Here is a 19,500-nt window from a genome sequence, read left to right on the forward strand (position 1 = left end):
TGCAGGGAAAGGATATAGAAAAGGTAGCAAGGAGTTGTACCAGTTAATACAATGAAAAATATAATGTTTGTAAAAATTTTGTCATGTTTGTGGGTTTTGTCAGTTTTTAAAACTTGTAATTTCTTGTCATTTAATGTTTCATTTTAAGTAAATGTTCAGGATTATACCTCATTTTACACTTTTTAAAAACTTAAACGAAATGGCATAAGCTTTAGGCCCCACAAAGGCTGCATCTGCCATTGCCTGTGCAGTGACTATTGATGGTGATTTAGAGTGTTTCATGTTACAGAGGACACTGGCCTGCCCAAGCTCGCATAGATAGTCGTAGAACCAGGATCCAACCCCGAGCCTGTAAGGCTTCAGGGCTTTTTCCCCCCACTTTCCAAAACTGTCTTTTAAAAAAAAGCTTATTTATTTTGAGAGAGACAGAGACAGTGTGCATAGGGGAGGGGCAGAGAGAAAGGGAGGCACAGAATCTGAAGCAGGCTCCAGGCTCCAAGCCGCCAACACAGAGCCTGACAGGGCTCGAACTCACGAACCGTGAGATCATGACCTGAGCCAAAACCAAGAGTTGAATGCTTAACCGACTGAACCACCCAGGTGCCCCCAAAACTGTCTTCTTTTGGATGAAAATGTACAGTAATCAACCCAAATTATAGTAATAATGATAATCTACTGGCCTCTTCTTCAGGGCCATACTCACAGTTGTCACTGAGGGCCCACTGCATTAATACTACATCAGTTGTGCTCTTTCTGGCTTTCACCAGTCCTGCTTTTGGCAACACTACTATCGTTTTCAGCTATTTTGTTGATGTAAAATGTGGTTGTCAGCACCTGGGCTGCCATGGTCCCTTTTTCTTCAAGAAAGGTAGACCCCAGGGCATACACTGGGATCATGCCAGTTCTCAGCTTGGAGGAGAACAGGGACCTCTGGGTCATACCCTTACAATGTTCCAGTATGAGTTTTTTTATGTTTATTTATTTTTGAGAGACAGAGCGAGAGTCAGGGGTGGGCAGAGAAAGAGGGTGGGAGAGGATATCTGCAGTGGGCTCTGCGCTGACAGCAGCAAGCCCGACTTGGGGCTTGAACTCAGAAACTGTGAGATCATGACCTGAGCCAAAGTTGGATGCTTAACTGACTGAGCCACCCAGGTGCCCTTCCACTATGAGATTTTAAACTGCAGCCCTCAGTAGGGCAGGTGGAGGCCAAAATAAGCATTTTGAGGGCCTGTGAAGAAAAGTGAAGCAGGGCTCACCTTCTTGAGTTAGAGCTGACTTGGCTTCAAGCCAGCTTAGGGAAAGCATTTTGCAGGTATCCTCTCACTCCCAGAGACCGGGCCTGTACTTGCTTTACTCCTTCCTCCCCACTCTCCCCACTTAGCTATTAGTTCAACTCTCTCCCATGAAGGAAATGCCCTTTCCTCAAACAATTCGCCTAGGCCTGCCTTCAGCTCCAAAGCTCTGCCTTCCAGGACATCAGGTACCCGAGGGTGTTGTCTGTAATTGTTCACTTTGTGCTACAAACTCAATTTTCAAAATTGGATCCCAAGTCTCATGAGCTGTCAGACCTTGCTTGGCAAATGTGATGGTTATCCTCACCTCTGGGTCTTTATGACATAGCACAGATCTGAAGTCTTCAAAACTGGCATCAATTTGTAAAAGGTCTCGGTGGTGGAAGACAACATGTGCTAAAACAGAACTCTGAGTGAGGCAGCCTGCCGATCTCCAAAAGCTCAAGAGGAAGGGCTCATGAGAGCAGTTTGGGTGAAAACTGCTTTGTTTATTTTGGTGGGGGTGGGGGGTGGGTTGTTTCCCACCTCCTACAAGGGCAGCTTTATTTTGATATGCAACATAGTTGTGCTCCAAGCACAGATCTTCCCGACTGCCAGGCCCCGGTATTTTGACCTGCCTTCCTCTCCCTCTTCAACTCAGGTGTGCTCCAGTTCTGACCTGATCACCCTGAGCAAACTCATTGAGGGGTTTTGCAATCTTTGAACAATCCTTCAGCCAGCTCCTGTAGTGTCTGCTGAATCCCCTTAATGTTTTAAAATGTTGGGACCTGACCAGTGATATTTCTAGAGTCTGCCCATCCCTTCTTGTGATTTTATATGTCCACTGTATTTTATTGAGGTCTGGCAGGCCTGGCATTTGTGAAGGGACAGTTTTAGGCTGTTTCCCAGGTGATTCAGTAATATAAGGAGCCATTGTTCTCCAGAGCTCTGCCAAACATAATTATGCCATCTAAACATATAAGCACCTCTAGGTAATTCATATCACCAAATGCTTTTTCCATCAAACTCTTCAAGGTGTCTGTGGCTCCAAAGATATGTGGAGCAGCCTTTCAAATAGGTAAAACCTCACAGAGCAGATGAAAGCTGTCTTCTCTGGCCCAGTCAGACATAGGGATTCAGCAATAGCACTTCTCAAACATAGTGCTGGAAATTACTGATTCCCTACCATGCAGTCTAGAGGTTAATCTGGACACAGAACTTTCTGTAAGGTGGAGAAAGATAATGGAAGGTCAGTACCACTGTCCTGCACCTAAGTCCCCTTGCCATCCTGAGTCTGCTCTCTTCTATCATGAGCTTTCCTTCTTCCCCTCTCCATTTTTGTTTATTCAGCTAAATAGTAGTTCTTAATCCTGACTACCTAGTATAATCTGTGGAGTTTGTTATAAATTTTTTTTAATGTTTATTTATTTTTGATAGAGAGACAGAGCACGACCGGGGGAGGGGCAGAGAGAGAGGGAGACACAGAATCCGAAGCAGGCTCCAGGCTCTGAGCTGTCAGCACAGAGCCCGACGTGGGGCTCAAACTCACAGACTGCGAGATCATGACCTGAGCCGAAGTCGGACGCTCAACCGACTGAGCCACCCAGGCACCCCTGTGGAGTTTGTTATAAACATCTATCCTTGAGTCTCACCCTCCCCAAGACATCCTAACATTTTCTAAACACCTAGTCTATGCTAGGTCCTATGCCCTGCGCTAGGAGGAGAGGCAATTTAGTCATGATCCCTGCCTCCATGTAGTTCATAGTCAAGGGGCAGAGACAAATACATTAAAATGTATAATTCACAGAGAAAATATGGTCTAACTCCATATTCTTTCCTTTCTTTTAAAAAAATTTTTTAATGTTTGTTTATTTTTGAGAGACAGAGTGAGTGGGGGAGGGCCAGAGAGAGAGGGAGACACAGAATCTGAAGCAGGCTCCAGGCTCCGAGTTGTCAGCACAGAGCCCCGTGTGGGGCTTGAACCACGAACTGTGAGAACACGACCTGAGCCGAAGTCCAACGCTTAACCGACTGAGCCACCCAGGTGCCCCATCTTTCTTTCTTTTTTAAATGTTTATTTTTATTTTTGAGAGAGCCAGAGTGTGGGCAGGGGAGGGACACAGAGAGAGGGAGACAGGATCTTAAGCGGGCTCTGTGCTGTCAGCACAGGGCCCAATGTGGGGCTTGAACTCACAAACTGGGAGATTATGACCTGAGCCAAATTCAGACACTTAACTGACTGAGCCATCCTGGTGCCCCTCCTTGGTCTTTTCTTAATCTAGCTTTTTTTCCTCACAAAACTGTGCCTGTATTAGTAAGGCAAACATAGATTCATTCAACAAGTCCTGGTATATAGGAGGAGGAGGCTTTCTTGGGTTTTTGGATGACATAAATTAAAAATTAAAAAAAAATAGTAAAATGTGAATGTCCATAGAAATTTTATTTGTAATAGCTCAAAACTGGAACACGGCCCAGATGCCCTTCCATGAATGAATGGTCACACAAACTAGTATATCCATACTTTGAAATACTACTTAACAAGAAAAAGGAACAAACTATTGACACTTGTGACAACCTGGGTGAATCTCTAGACAGTTATTCTGAGTGAAAAAGGCTAATTTGAAAAGGTTATAACTTGTGTGATTCTATTTGCATAACATTCTTGAAGTGACAGAATTATAGTGATGGAAGGCTATTTAGTGGTTGCTAAGGGTTGGGGAATTGGAGAGGGAGGGAGGTAAGTGCGGCTATAAAAGGGTAACACGAGGGATCCTTGTTGTGATGAAAATGTTCTTTATCTTGATTGTGGTGGTGGTTATGCAAGGCTATATGTATGATAGAATTATATAGCATTAAACACCCACTGCCCCATACACTCAGACATAAATGAGTACATTTATAACTGGTAAAATCTGAATAAGCAAGGAGGATTATACCAATGTCAATTTTTTATTTATTTGTTTGTTTTTAAAAATTTACGGCTTTTGCCATTAGGAGATTTAAAAAATTTTTTAAACGTTTATTTTTCAGAGAGAGAGAGAGAGAGAGAGAGAGACAGAGTGTGAGCAGGGGAGGGGCATAGAGAGAGGGAGACACAGAATCTGAAGCAGGCTCCAGGCTCTGAGCTGTCAGCACAGAGCTGGATGCAGGGCTTGAACTCATGAACCAGAAGGTCATAACCTGAGCCGAAGTCAGACATTTAACCTACCCAAGCACTTCTGTTTTTTTTTTTTTTTAATTAAAAGTTTTTTTTTGTTTTTTTTTGTTTTTTTTTTTTAGTTTAGAGGGAGAGAGAGAGAGAGAGAGCATGTGAGCAGGGGAGAGGGGCAAAGGGAGAGAAAGAGAGTCTCAGTGCTCAGCATGGAGCCTGATGCAGGGCTTGGTCCCACTACCCTCAGATCATGACCTGAGCTGAAATCAAGAGTTGGACACTCAACCAACTGAGCCACCCAGGTGCCCCAATTTCTTGATTTTGATACTGCACTATAGTTATGTAAGAAGCTAGCATTAGGAGCTCACTATAGTTGTATAAGATGCTAACATTAGGGGCTACTGAGGAAACAGTGCATGGGACTTCCCTGTACACTTCTTGCAATCTTCTTTGAATGTAATTATTTTGAAAAAATAATAGTACAAGAAGTTACTAACCAGAAGTCAAAGGATTAAAAGCGTTAGACACATTTATAAATGCAAAACTATAAATGGCTACATCAGGAGAAGCTGGGAATATTGTTACTCCTTAATGTTATATAAAGAAGACAAACAGTCCTTCTCCAGGAGTATCAAATTTAAAAAATAGGGGTGCCTGGGTGGCTCAGTTGGTTTAAGCATCTGACTTCAGCTCAGGTTATGATCTCGTGGTTCTTGAGTTCGAGTCCCACATCAGGCTCTCTGCTGTCCATACAGGACCCTCTTTGGATCCTCTCCTCCCCCCTGCCCCTCACCCTGATCACATTCTTTCTCTTTCTCAAAAATAAACATTAAACATTAAAAAAATAGGTAACTTTCATTTTTTCCAACTAAAAAAGATTGTTTCGTGTGGAAAATTTAGAACATGGAGTTCAAAAAAGGTCATTGATAATCCTATCAATTTGAGATAACCATTTTTTTCAACATTTAAGGTATATCTTTTCAGTTTTTTTCTGTGCATAAAATTAAAACAGAAATTTCACAGTCAGCAATAGATTTTTCTTGTCTTTCAAGAGTCTTGTATTAATAGTACTTTAATGTATATACAATATTCTATCATGTGGACACTGAATGAATTATTTACCCAGTCCTCTATTTTGGATATTTAGATTGTTTTCAGTACTATAAATACTACCGCAATACACATCATTGCACTTGCACCTTTGTGTATATCTCTGATTACTTCCTTAGTATAAATTCCTCGTAAAATTACAGAGTCAAAGCTTATGTAAAAATTTTAAAGTTTTTTTTTTTACGGTTGGCTAAATTGCCTGCTAGAAAGGTTGTATGAATGTTCCTTCTTTGTGGAATATTTTCCAGAGAAAGTTTTTTTGTTGATAATGTTAGCAAGTGGGTAGTAGGCTGGATAGACCGACTGTGGCAAATTTTCTGTCCTTGGTACAGTGTTATAGGATCTAGCACAATGCAAGGTTCACACTAGGCCCCTAAACAATATTTGCTGACTTAATATCCTTTATAATACATTCCTGGAAACTCTTATGTGGGGCACATGGGAAACAAAATCATCAAAATATTAGTGTGCCTTAGCCCTGAATTACAGCACTGACACCTTGTGAAGTTGTGAGGGAATGAACAGGTACATCTTGATTGGGAGGAAGGACTTGGGAAAAGTTTGGAGACTTTAAAGTGGGAAGTGTGGAAATAAAGGAAACCTCATTTAAAATGGAGTCGGGGCGGGGGGCGCCTGGGTGGCTTGGTCGGTTAAGCGTCCGACTTCGGCTCAGGTCATGATCTCACGGTCCGTGAGTTCAAGCCCCACGTCGGGCTCTGTGCTGACAGCTCAGAGCCTTGAGCCTGCTTCCGATTCTGTGTCTCCCTCTCTCTCTGACCCTCCCCCATTCATGCTCTGTCTCTCTCTGTCTCAAAAAAATAAATAAACGTTAAAAAAAAAAATTTTAAAAAAAAATAAAAAAATAAAAAAAATAAAATGGAGTCAGGGGGCACCTGGGTGGCTCAGTTGGTTAAGTGTCTGACTTCAGCTTAGGTCATCATCTCGCAGTTCGTGGGTTTAAGCCCCGCGTCGGCCTCTGTGCTGACAGCTTGGAGCCTGGAGCCTATTTCGTATTCTGTGTCTCCCTTTCTCTCTGACCCTTCTGCTGCTTGCCCTCTGTCTCTCAAAATAATAGACATGAAAAAAAATTATCATGGAGTCAGGAAGTCCTGAAGGGGCAGCTCTCATGCATTACCAGTTGCTGGAAGAAGCCTATCTCACACTCCCCAAGAGGGAGCAGCTTACTTACACCAGCAGGAGGAAGATTTTCTCCTTGTCTAGCAACAACCCGGTCAGTGAGAATGCAGTGGAATAGCCCCTCCCAGCTTCCTCCTTTCCCCTGGAAAAGCTGGCCCCTCTCTGCTGTTTTCCGGATCTGCCTGTTAACCATAGTTTTCCTGCCCTGAATTGCAATTCCTCTGCTATATCTGAGTAAAGTCATTTTGCTGGTAAAATAACTGGCTCTTTTGTTTTTTAAGGTCAACATTATACGGTGACCCAGATGGGACCCAAAAGAGATGAACCCCTGAGGAACTAATGACCCTCAGAACCATGTGAAGTACTCACTTGAGTGCCTAGTACTCTCTGCTTCCTTTTAGTTTGGTAAGTCTCTTCTCGGATCCGAGCTCCCTGCTTTCGGTTGAGCTCTCCAACTTTATTCTGGATCTGTTAAAATTGTGTGTGTGTGTGTGTGTGTGTGTGTGTGTGTGTGTGTGTGAAGGTGTTGTCTTTCCTGGTGAGTAATCTGTTTCCTGAACCTTCTTTTGAGTAATGGGATCTCAATCTGCTAAATTTTCTCAGGAGGGTCCTCCTTTTGGGACCCCAGCCAGTTTTTATGTTTAAAAACTATGGTACTTCCTCATGTGCATTTTTAACTAATTGGGCCAGGTTAACACAGAATAACTTAGGACTCCAGTGGCTGTTATGGGGAACTTTTGATCTTCCCAAACTTTTTTTTTAATATTTATTTTTGAGAGAGAGAGATAGAGACAGAGAGAATCCACAGAAGAGAGCGAGAGACAGACAGACAGAGAGAATCCAGAGCAGGCTCATCACTGTAAGCACAGAGCCCCACATGGGGCTCCAACTCACGAACCTGAGTCAAAATTGGACGCTTAGCCGACTGAGCCACCCAGGCACACCTCTTCCCAAACTTTCTTAGAACCAAATTCGAAGCTCTAAAATAAAACAAACTGAATGGGACACCTATTTCAATTAATATCTTGACGCTTCCAAGAGTATCCAAGACTCTAAAATCTTGTTTCTACAAAAACCATTTTAAATTAACCAAGGTGAACAAATAATAGAAAGAATGCAAAAAACCTTTTGAGGGCTCTTTCTTCCCTTTTGTCCTCTTTGTCTCTGTCCCCACCTCCTTTACATCCTCTGCTTCCTCATTCTATTTCTCTCAGTGAACTTCCCCTTTGTCTCTGAACCTCTTCCCTCTCCCTTCTCTGAACCCAATAGAACCTGCCCCTTTAAAATTAAACTCTTGGACAATCCTGACGCTAAGCCCCTAATTTCTTTCCCATGTCCCCTGGACTAAGGCTGAACTATGAGCCATAGTGAAAGATTTTGCTGGAGTTACTGACGATCCTTTTAGATTTGACAAGGAATTTAATATAGTCATCCAGACCTACCAACCAGGTTCCTCAGATTTGTACCAGCTAGTTCACATGCTTGTTGGTAAAGGCCAGGCCCAACGCTGGATGAAAATAGCTAATTGAGATGATCCTGAAAAATCTTTAGAACTTTAAATGAGAGATCAACCCCATGCCTTTTTATATGATCAGGCTGGGAAATTGCTAAATGACTTTACCTGGCTCCGTAGGGCTTTCCCAAAACTGTTGATTGGAATAAGATTGAGACTTGCTCCCAGAAACCCATGAACCTGTGCACAACTATTACTGTCATCTCTAAACTGTTATTAAGGAATATTCTGGTCTCCCTATGGATGTTGAATCCACTCAGGTACCCTTCAACTCTGTATTCATTAAAGCGCTGAACTGGGATTTTCCTCTTGTAAGTTAAAAGGGCTAGGATGGAATGGGACACTGTCCACGCAGATTTAGTCAATTTAGCAAACTGGCCCACCCACACCCTAGAGAAGTCAACTACAAGGAAGACCACTAAAATCCTTAATTTTCAACTCCCGACAAACGGAGGCCCATAAAACAAAACCAACCCTCTCCTGGTCTCTGCGATTATTGCAAACAAACAGGACATTGGAAGGAAGATTGTTCCAAACATAAGCGTTGCAGGTGCCTTCAGCCCTCTAACTGACCTTTCAGTGCCCTCCAAACTCCCAACTACAGGACTCAAAAGAACTGCAGAGGCTTTTCTCAATCCTTCCTCTTCACCAACTTGGAGGAAAAACTCTCCAGATTTGGGATGATCTCTTTCTGTCCTTATGACACCAGACGTACACTCTCAGTGCTCAACTCCACTGTTTAAATTTTTTTTGTTTATTTATTTTTGAGAGAGAGAGAGAGAGCAAGCAGGGGAGGGGCGGAGGAAGGGAGGTGGGGGGGGGAGGGAGAGAATCTCAGGCAGGCTTTGTGCTGTCAGCATAGAGCCCAGTGTGAAACCAAGAGTCAGACGGTAACTGAATGAACCACCCAGGCAGCCCACAACCCCACTGTTTAAACAGCCCCTGCTCAGAGTACTTAAATGTTTCAAGTAGTGGGGGTCTCTAATAAACCTCAACAGGTTCCTGTCTTTTAAAAAAATTTTTTTTAATGTTTATTTATTTTTGAGTGAGAGAGAGAGAGAGAGAGAGAGAGACAGAGCGTGAGCCGGGGAGAGGCAGAAGAGAGGGAAGACACAGAATCTGAAGCAGGCTCCAGGCTCTTAGCTGTCAGCACAGAGCCCGATGCAGGGCTTGAACTCAAACCATGAGATCATGACCTGAGCCGAAGTCAGATGCTCGACCGACTGAGCCACCCAAGCGTCCCAATAGGTTTCTATCTTTAAAACAATTCCTTCTTGTTTAGACCCTTTGAGAGATACTCCTTCTTCTTAGTTCCTCTGCCCTATTCATTTATTGGGCTGAGATTTCATAGAAAAATATCATATTGCAATTTTTTTCTCCTGAAAGGGGGAAGTAATTCTAGAATTGATAGCAACAACTAAAATTGCCAACTAGGTGAATCAGATGACCCTGCAACATCTTTTATTTGCTCCATCAGATTTTTCACTGTGATTGATTTCTTTGTGGATAAGGCCAGTCAATATCTCTTTGCCTTTTGGGGAAGGAAAACAGTGTATTTGTACAGTAATGCCCCAGGGTTTTACTGAAAGTCCTTCCTACTTCTCCCAAACCTTAAAAGTGGATTTAGCTGATATCAAGTTACCTGGAAGTTCTGCTTTATTACAATACTTAGGCGACTTGCTTCTCTGCTCCCCTTCTCAGGTGGCTTTGCAGGAAGACAGCCTTTACCAGTTCAGGCTGTTAGCCTTAAAGGGACACAAAGCTTCCCAGGAGACACTGCAGTTTACTCAGACTCTGGTTTGATATTTGAGGCACCTGAGTTCAGAACAAAGACTACATTTAGATCCAGTTAGACTTCATGGCATCCTGAGCTTCTCCAAACTAAGCCAATTACAAGGTTTTCTCAGGCTGGCTGACCACTGTGCAAATTGGATTCCAAACTCTCTTGTGGTAATGATCTTAACCCTGCCACCATTCTTCCTTCTCTGTGGACAATACTCATGACTCCCTGTGTTGGCTTATAGCAAACTCCTTTGGATAAAGTGAGCTTCTTGTGGTTTACCAGTAGTTCTTATTTAAAAGGTGAAAATGGCAAATACTATGTTGGGTATGCTATTACAATTTTTTTTGAAGTCCTCAAGGCAGCAGCTTTGCCCTCAGCTACCTTGGCCCGACAGGTTGAATGATATGTTCTTGCTTGGACCTGCATTTTAGCCAAGGGCAAAACTGCAAATATCTATACCAACAGTATGTAGGCCTTTGGGGTAGCTCCTGACTTTGGGATGCTATAGAAATAGTGAGGCTCCCTCACGTACAGTGGGGACAAAATTAAAAATGGCCTTAATGTTCAGGGATTATTAGGTGCCATACTCTTGCCAGATGCTTTGGCCAGTATCAAGATCCCTGCACATTCCAAACTGGATTCCTTACAGGCCAGAGGAAACCACCTTATTGATATTTCCACAAAGAACACTGCTCTCAAAGGAACTAACAACCAGACTTCTGTCATGATCCAAAGGGATATCCCCCGCACAAATGATAATCTCAAAAATTGACTAGAGATGCCCAACAGTCAGCCCCAGAAAGGAAAATCAATATTGGAAACCTAATAACTGTTGGTTCGATTAAGAAAAGAAAACTCTGGGTTGGGCCAAATAATAATCCAGTGTTGCCAGAGACTCTAAAGTTTCCATTACGACTACTGTACATGTATCCAGTCATTGGTCTTCTGATGAAAATGAAAACATTTATGAGGCCTTTGGAGCCAATACTAGTGGGTAAATATTAGCAAGGCCATAGAATGCCTACTTTGCTTGCCCCACCTGCCTGAAATACGATTCAGGAAAACCTGTCTGCATTGTTCCTCGACACTTTAATTTGCCCAATGGACCACTCAAAGTTTGGCAGATGGGTTTTATTCAGCTTCTTCCAATCTCATGCATATAACTATGTTTTGGTAATGGTTTGTATGTTTTCTCACTGGACTGCCACTTTGTGGCTAAAATCCTACTAGAAAAGATCATCCCTACCTGGGGGATCCCTCTTGAACTTCATAGTGACCAGGGAACGCTTCAACAGGTCTGTGCTGTTTGGCCAGTGTTACAACACTTCCACTGTGCTTACGATCCTTAATCATCAGGGCTAGTCAAACACACTAATGACATCCTTAAGAAGAATATGTAGAGACCCTTCAAATACACTGGGCAAAAGCACTGCCATTAGTTTTTCTAAATCTCAGGTCTATCTCTATTGGAACTTATAAACTCTCGCCCTTTGAAATAATCACATGATGGCCAGTGTACTTGGCTCCTGCTTCTTTTGATCCACAAATGGTAAAGGAGGATATACTTCAGTATTGAAAAGGCCTAATTGCTTCTGTTGAGAATAACCATGCTTTAGTAGAACAATCTTTCCACAGTGTGTTCCTGGGAGACAAAGACCTTAAGCATCATGCCTTGCAGCCTAGAGATTTCACCTATTGGAAAATACATTTCCAGAAAGACTCTCTTCAACCCTGTTGGAAAGGCCCCTATCAGGTGCTGTTAACCAACCCTTCTGCTGCCAAACTCCAAGGAAATGACTCTTGGATCCATGTGTCACACCTTTTTTTTTTTTTTTAAAGATTTTATTTTTTAAGTAATCTCTACACCCAATGTGGGGCTTGAACTCACAACCCCGAGATCAAGAGTTGCATGCTTTTCCGACTGAGCCAGCCAGGCACCGCCCCCCATGTGTCACATCCAAAGAAAGCACCAAACCCTGACTAGATCTGCATGTCAGCTGATGACCTGGAAATAAAGATTTCCAGGAATTGAAGCAGACGACAGCTGAAGGAGACAGCTTTCCCAAGATGACTGGGCCAGACCTGTATACCTTTTTCTTGCTGCTGCTTCTTACCCTATTTTCTCCCTTTCTTTCATGGCCCAATCTGTTGCAAAAAGGGAACCTTTCTGACTGTTGGATCTGACATACCAGAAACTTTGATCTGTTCTTCCCTATTTATTTTTTTAAAAGTTTATTTTTGAGAGAGAGGGTGAGTGTGCAAGCAGAGGGGGAGGGAGGGTCAGAGAGAGAGGGAGAAAGAATTACAAGCAGGCTCTGTGTGGAGCCTGATGTGGTGCTCAAACCCATGAACCATGAGATCATGACCTGAGCCAAAATTCAGAGCTGGACTCTTAACCGACTGAGCCACCCAGGCGTCCCTATTCTTTGCTATTTAAATATTTTTTGTTCCCCTGAACCCAAGGAAAATACAAATGAGCTAGCTTCTCTTTGTAAGGCTTTTAGAAAAGACCACTTTACAGGAATAAGACAAGGATGTCCACTCTCACCATTACTATTTAACATAGTATTGGAAGTCAGCCTCAGTGATCTGACAACAAAAAGAAATAAAAGGCATCCAGATTGGCAAGGAAGAAGAGAGGCGTTCACTATTTACAGATGACATGATACTCTATGTAGAAAACCCAAAAGACTTCACCAAAAAATTGCTAGAACTAATACATGAGTTCAGCAAAGTCATAGGATATAAAATCAAAGTACAGAAATTGGTTGCATTTCTATACACCAATAACGAAGCAGGAGAGAAAGAAATCAAGGAATTGATACCGTTTGCAATTGCACCAAAAACAGTTAGATGCCTAGGAATAAAGCTAACCAAAGAGGGTAAAAGATCTGTACTCTGAAAATTATAGAACGCTGGTAAAAGAAATTGAAGAGGACACAAAGAAATGGAAGAGCATTCCATGCTCATGGATTGGAAGAACAAACATTTTTTTCTTAGTTTTTTTTTTGAACTTACGTTTTTTTTTTAAGTTTATTTATTTTGAGAGAGAGAGAGAATGCACACACAAGCAGGGGAGGGGCAGAGAGAGAGAGAGAGGGAGAGAGAATCCCAAGAAGCAGGGGGAGGGCAAAGAGAGAGGGAGAGAGAGAATCCCAAGCAGGCTCCAGGCTGTCAGCACAGAGCCTGACATGGGGCTCAGTCTCACAAACCATGAGATCATGACATGAGCCGAGATCAAGAGTCAGACGCTTAACCAGCGGAGCCACCTAGGTGCCCCAGAACAAACATTATTAAAATGTCTATGCTACCTAAAGCAATCTACACATTTAATGCGATCCCCATCAAAATACCACCAGCATTTTTCACAGAGTTAGAACAAATAATTCTAAAATTTATATAGGACTACAAAAGACCCCGAAGAGCCAAAGTAATCCTGAAAAAGAAAAACAAAACTGGAGGCATCATGATTCTAGATTTCAAGCTATATTATTATTATTTTTTAAAGTTTATTTATTTTGAGAGAGAGAGAGAGAGAGAGAGAGAGAAAGCCAGTGGGGGAGGGGCAGAGAGAGAGAGGGATAGAGGATTCGAAGCAGGCTCTGTGCTGACAGCAGAGAGCCTGATGCAGGGCTTGAACTCACAAGCCATGAGATTATGACCTGAGCCGAAGTTGGACACTTAACCAACTGAGCCACCCAGGTGCCCCTCAAGCTATATTATAAAGCTGTAGTCATCAAGACAGTATGGTACTGGCACAAAAGCAAACACATATATCAGTGGAACAGAATAGAAAACCCAGAAATGGACCCACAACTATATGGTCAACTAATCTTTGACAAAGCAGGAAAGAATATCCTTTGTTGAAAGATGGTCTTTTCAACAAATGATATTGGGAAAACTTGACAGCAACATGCATAAGAATGAAACTGGACCACACCATTTTCTTACACCATACACAAAAATAAATTCAAAATAGATGAAAGACCTAAATGTGAGGCAGGAAACCTTCAAAATCCTAGTGGAGAGCACAGGCAGCAACCTCTTTGACCTTGGCCATACCAACTTCTTACTAGATACATTGCTGGAGTCAAGGGAAACAAAAGCAAAAATGAACTATTGGGACCTCATCAAGATAAAAAGCTTCTGAACACCGAAGGAAACAATCAGCAAAACTAAAAGGCAGCCTGTGGAATGGGAGAGGATATTTGCAAATGACATAGAAGACAAAGGGCTGGTATCCAAAATCTACAAAGAACTTAATCAAACTCAACACCCAAAAAACAAATAACCCAGTGAAGAAATGGGCAGAAGACATGAATAGACATTTTTCCAAAGAAGACATCCAGATGACTAACAGACACATGAAACAATGCTCAAGATCGCTCACCATCAGGGAAATAACAAATCAAAACCACAATGAGATACTACCTCACACCTGTCAGAATGGCTAAAATTTAACAACACAAGAAACAACAGGTGTTGGTGAGGATGCAGAGAAAAGGGAACCCTTTTGCACTGTTGGTGAGAATGCAAACTGGTGCGTTCACTCTGGAAAACAGTATGGAGGGTTCTCAAAAAGCTAAAAATAGAACTGCCCTACAACCCAGCAATTGCACTACTAGGTATTTACCTAAAGGATACAAAAATACTGATTCAAATGGGTCATGTACTCTGATGTTTATATAGCAGCATTATCAATAATAGCCAAATTATGGAGAGTCCAAATGTTCATCAACTGATGAATAGATGAAGAAGATGACATATATGTATGTGTTTGTGTGTACACACACACATACACACACACACACTGGACACACACACTGGACACACACACATATATACACACACACAATGGAATATTACTCAGCTATCAGAAAGAATGAAATCTTGCCATTTGCTCCTATGTGGATAGAGCTAGAGGATATTATGCTAAGTGAAATAAGTCAGTCAGAGAAGGACAAATAACATATGATTTCACTCCTATGTAGAATTTAAGAAACAAAACAGATGAACATAGGGGAAGGGAAATAAAAAAGAGAGAGACAAACGATAAGAGACTTAACATAGAGAACTGAAGGTTGATGGAGGGAGGTGGATGGGGGATGGGCTAGATGGGTGATGGGCATTAAGGAGGGCAGTTGTTGTGATGAGCATTGGGTGTTGTATGTAAGTGATGAATCAGTGAATTCTATCCCTGAAACCAATATTGCACTGTGTTAACTAAGTAGAATTTAAATAAAAATTTGAAAAAAAAACAAACCAAAAAAACCAAAAGACCCCTTTTAAGCTGGGACAGTTCCATGTAGAATGTCTGCTCCTCATCTTACTCTGTTTAATCATTTTTATTTTTATTAAAACATTTTAAAAATATTCATTTTTTGAGAGAGAGAGAGAGAGAGAGTGTGAGTGAGTGAGTGGGGGAGGGGCAGAGATAGGGAGACACAGAATATGAAGCAGGCTCCAGGCTCTAGGCTGTCAGCACAGAGCCCAATACGGGGCTTGAAACCATGAACCGTGAGACCATGACCTGAGCCGAAGTCAGACACTTAACTGACTGAGCCATTCAGGCACCCCATGTAATCATTTTTTTCCCCCATGTAATCATTTTTAAACTTTATACATGTTGACTGTCAAACCTTTGTAGAAATGACATGCCTAATAGGGTGATGCTAGCTCAGTGCTTCAAGATGATCTTCAGCGTTTACCTCAGAGGGGAAATGTCCGACAGTTCTCCCTCCTACCCTTCCCTGTTACTCAAACGTGACCTCAGTGGTTTCCAATCTATCCACTTTCCCTTTGATAATGGGTTGTGACCATCAAGGAAGGTCCTTTCTGGCACCAAGGGGACGAAACCACTAAATATGAAAAAAAAAAAAACCCACCAAAAAATCACAACCCTGATTCCTGTTCAGCAATGCTTTTGAAGAAAGACCTTGATCAAAAGGGGGAAATATGAAAATACAGTAAAACCTTGGTTTGCAAGCATAATCCATTTCGGAAACATGCTTGTAATCCAAAGCACTTCTATATCAAAGCGAATTTCCCCATAAGAAAGAATGGAAACTCAGATGATTCATCCCACAACCCAAAAATATTCATAAAAAAGGATTAGAATACTGTAATACACTTCAAAATAATAAAACATAAAATATAAAGAAAGATAAATAACCTGCACTTACCTTTGAGAACTTTCGTGGCTGGTGTGAGGGAGACGGGAGAGGAGGATTATTGTGTAGGATGACTTTCACTATCACTAACGAAATCACTGCTATCTATTGGCTCAATGGAATCTTTTTCTTTTTGTGCAACTTTAACAAGGAACCTATCCAATGACACTTGCTTTTGCCTCCTTTTGAGGATTTTGTGGAAATGTGACATTGCATTGTCGTTAAACAGATTTCATCGCTTGCACTGCTACAGCCTTATTTGGGTGGTGCTTTTCTATAAAAATTTTGCACTGTTTCCCACATTTTACACATCTCCCTAATCTCCTTTGGAGTGAGAGATTCCTCCACCTTTTTCTCCTCCTCTGCACATGAGATCTCCTCTATAACCTCTTGCTGTTGCTCACAATGCAGATTCATCAGTTTGATGGTGGTCAGCTCCGGGCCATGTTCCTCCACCAGCTCTTAAATCTTATCCTCTTTCACCTCTAGTCCCATAATCTTCCCCAGGGTTATGATTTCATCGACAACTGGCGGCTCCTGTTCATGAGCAGGCCTCTCTAAGTCATGTCTGAGAACACAATCAGGCCTCAGTTTTCTCTAAGCAGATGAGGGTTCTCTTGGTGATCCCATCCCAGGCTTTATCGATGATCTTGAGGAAGTTCACGATGTGGAAATGATTTTTCCAAAACTCTTGGAGGGTAAGATTTGTTCCTTCAGTCACCTTGAAGCATTGCTGAAATAGTGCTTTGGGGTAAAGCTTTTTAAAATTCAAAATGACTTGCTGATCCATGGATTGGAGGACTGGAGTGGTGTTGGGAGGAAGGAACCTGACCTTAATGAACTAAGATTCCTCCAGTAAGTCATCCTCAAAGCCTGGAGTATGAGCAGGAGCATTATCCATAACCAGCAAGGCTTTGAGGGGCAGATTCTTTCCTAAAAAGTATTTCTTCACTGCAGGACTGAAGACCTTGTTGATCCACTCAATGAACAAGATCCGGGTGACCCAAGCCTTGTTGTTGGACCTCCACATAACATTTAACTGGCTCTTCTGCACCTTGCATTTCTTGAAGGCTCATGGATTCTTAGAATGATACACAAGCGAGGGCTTGACTTTGAAATCTCCGCTTGCATTAGCACAAAGCAAGATGGTGAGATGGTCTTTTGTGGGCTTGTGACCAGGCATTGCATTCTCTTCTTCTTTAATGTAGGTCGTCCTCTTTGGCATCTCTTTCCAAAAAAGCCCTATCTTATTGCAGTTAAAATCTTGTTCCGGCAGGTAACACTTGGAAACCATGATCTTATGGAACTCAGTAGGAAACGCCTCAGCTGCCTTAGCGTCCGAACTCACAGCCTGTCCGTGCCTCACAATGCTATGGATGCCACCTCTCCTCTTAAAGTTATCAAACCATCCCCTGCTTGCCTTGAAGACTTCTTAATTTTCTGCTGATGTACCTGGCAGTTTACTTATGAGGTTGGTGTACAAGGCCTTTGCCTTCTTGCAGATAAAAGTTCTTGGTCACAGTATCACCTGCTAGTTGCTTCTCATTTATCCAAACCAGAAGCAACTTTTCTACATTTTCCAGAATACGTGCCATTGCTTTGATATTCTTGTGACTCCTTTTGCTGCATCCAGTCCCATTGTTTCTTCTTTCTTCTTTAATATTGTGCAAATGGTCAACGTAGACTTCTTATGAAGTCTTGCAATTTTGGCCACTTGCATACCTCGTTTGTACTTCTCAGTGATTTCCTTCTTTTTTTTATTTAAAAAATTTTTTTTAACGTTTATTTATTTTTGAGACAGAGAGAGACAGAGCATGAATGGGGGAGGGTCAGAGAGAGTGGGAGACACAGAATCCGAAACAGGCTTCAGGCTCTGAGCTGTCAACACAGACCCCGCCATAGGGCTTGAACCCACGGACCGCGAGATCATGACCTGAGCCGAAGTCGGATGCTTGCACAACTGAGCCACCCAGGTGCCCTGTTTCTCCTTTTTTTAAAAAAAATTTTTAATGTTTATTTTTTGAGAGAGACAGTGCATAAGTAGGGGAGGGGCAGAGAGAGAGGGCAACACAGAATCTGAGGGAGGCTCCAGGCTCCGAGCTGTCAGCACAGAGCCCGACGCAGGGCTTGAATTCACAAACCAAACTGTGAGATCATGACCTGAGCTGAAGTTGGACACTTAACCGATGGAACCACCCAGGCACCCCTCAATGATTCCTTCTTAACTTCCACCGTAATCATCTCCTTCTTACTGCCTTTCTTTTCAACCTTTTTCTGCATGGGGGCCATTGTATATGCTCGCATGGATGTTGACTACAGTACAGTATTAATGAACTCTTGCCATATACTGTATTTAATGTAACTGGCAATAAGGCAGCAGAGGAAAGGGCTATATCTGCCGGCAGCCTGACCTAGAATGAAGCAAAGCATTCCTATGCTTCCTCTTGTATGGAGAAGGAAAGGACTGTCCAGAGGTGCTTTGAAGTGACAAAAAATACACTAGTGCCAGTTATCGGCACCTTCCAGCGTTCTGAAAAATCACTGATTTCTGCCAAACACCGTGGCTTGAGACCAAGCATCCGAGCATGAGAGGTGATCACCCACAATCCTGCAGTGAGAGAGAGAGAGAGAGAGAGAGAGAGGAAGAACCATTGGCTCAGTTGTGATCATGTGATATTCGGCGTCTTGTACTACTCATATTGCAAGACATCACTTGTTTATCAAGTTAAAATTTATTAGAAATGTTTGCTTTTCTGTTACTTGCAGTCCAAGGTTTTACTGTAAAGGAAACCTCATTTAAAATGGAGTCAGGAAGCCCTGAAGCGAGACCTCTCACACATTACCACTTGCTGTAAGAAGCCTATCTCACATTTCCCTGCAGGAAGCAGCTTACTATATGTACCCCAGCCTGAGGAAGGAAGAATTTCTCCTTGCTCAACAACAGCCCAGCCAGTGAGAACTCAGTGAAACAGCCCCTCCCAGCTTCCTCTCTTCCCCTGTAAAAGCAGAACCCTCTCCTCTGTTCTCTGGGTTTGCCTATGGTTTGCCATAGTTTGCTTGTCCTGAATTGCAATTCCTCTGCTATTCCTAATAAATTCATTTTGCTGGTAAAAATAACTGGCTCCTTTGTTTTTTAAGGTCAACAGAAGCAGAAACCACCTGTGGTTTCTGGGAACAGACTAAAGGGGTCTGAAAATCTGAGGTTTGCTGAGAAGGGAGGTGGTGTCTGGGGCATTCACATAGTTGCTGTGGGGGTTGGGAGAGAGTGAAACTCTTGCCCATTACCTACTTCCCACTACCCCACTCCTTTAAGCACTCAGGATGTTATTGATCTGGTGGCCTTTATGTAAAACATTAGTGTGCAA

At 42.4% G+C, this 19,500-nt stretch overlaps 1 long non-coding RNA gene across 1 annotated transcript in view; it reads left to right on the forward strand.

Moving 5' to 3' along the window:
- The window catches only part of LOC125932279 (uncharacterized), a 31,544-nt gene extending 12,292 nt beyond the window's left edge, over positions 1-19,252 (forward strand). The window contains exons 3-5 of the long non-coding RNA XR_007460571.1: positions 6,951-7,074; positions 17,412-17,606; positions 19,017-19,252. This is a non-coding gene — a long non-coding RNA (uncharacterized LOC125932279). The remainder of the gene's footprint in view (positions 1-6,950; positions 7,075-17,411; positions 17,607-19,016) is intronic.
- Positions 19,253-19,500: the final 248 nt, after the last annotated feature.

Source organism: Panthera uncia, chromosome X (genome assembly GCF_023721935.1).
Source record: "Panthera uncia isolate 11264 chromosome X, Puncia_PCG_1.0, whole genome shotgun sequence".
Taxonomy (NCBI): Eukaryota; Metazoa; Chordata; class Mammalia; order Carnivora; family Felidae; genus Panthera; species Panthera uncia.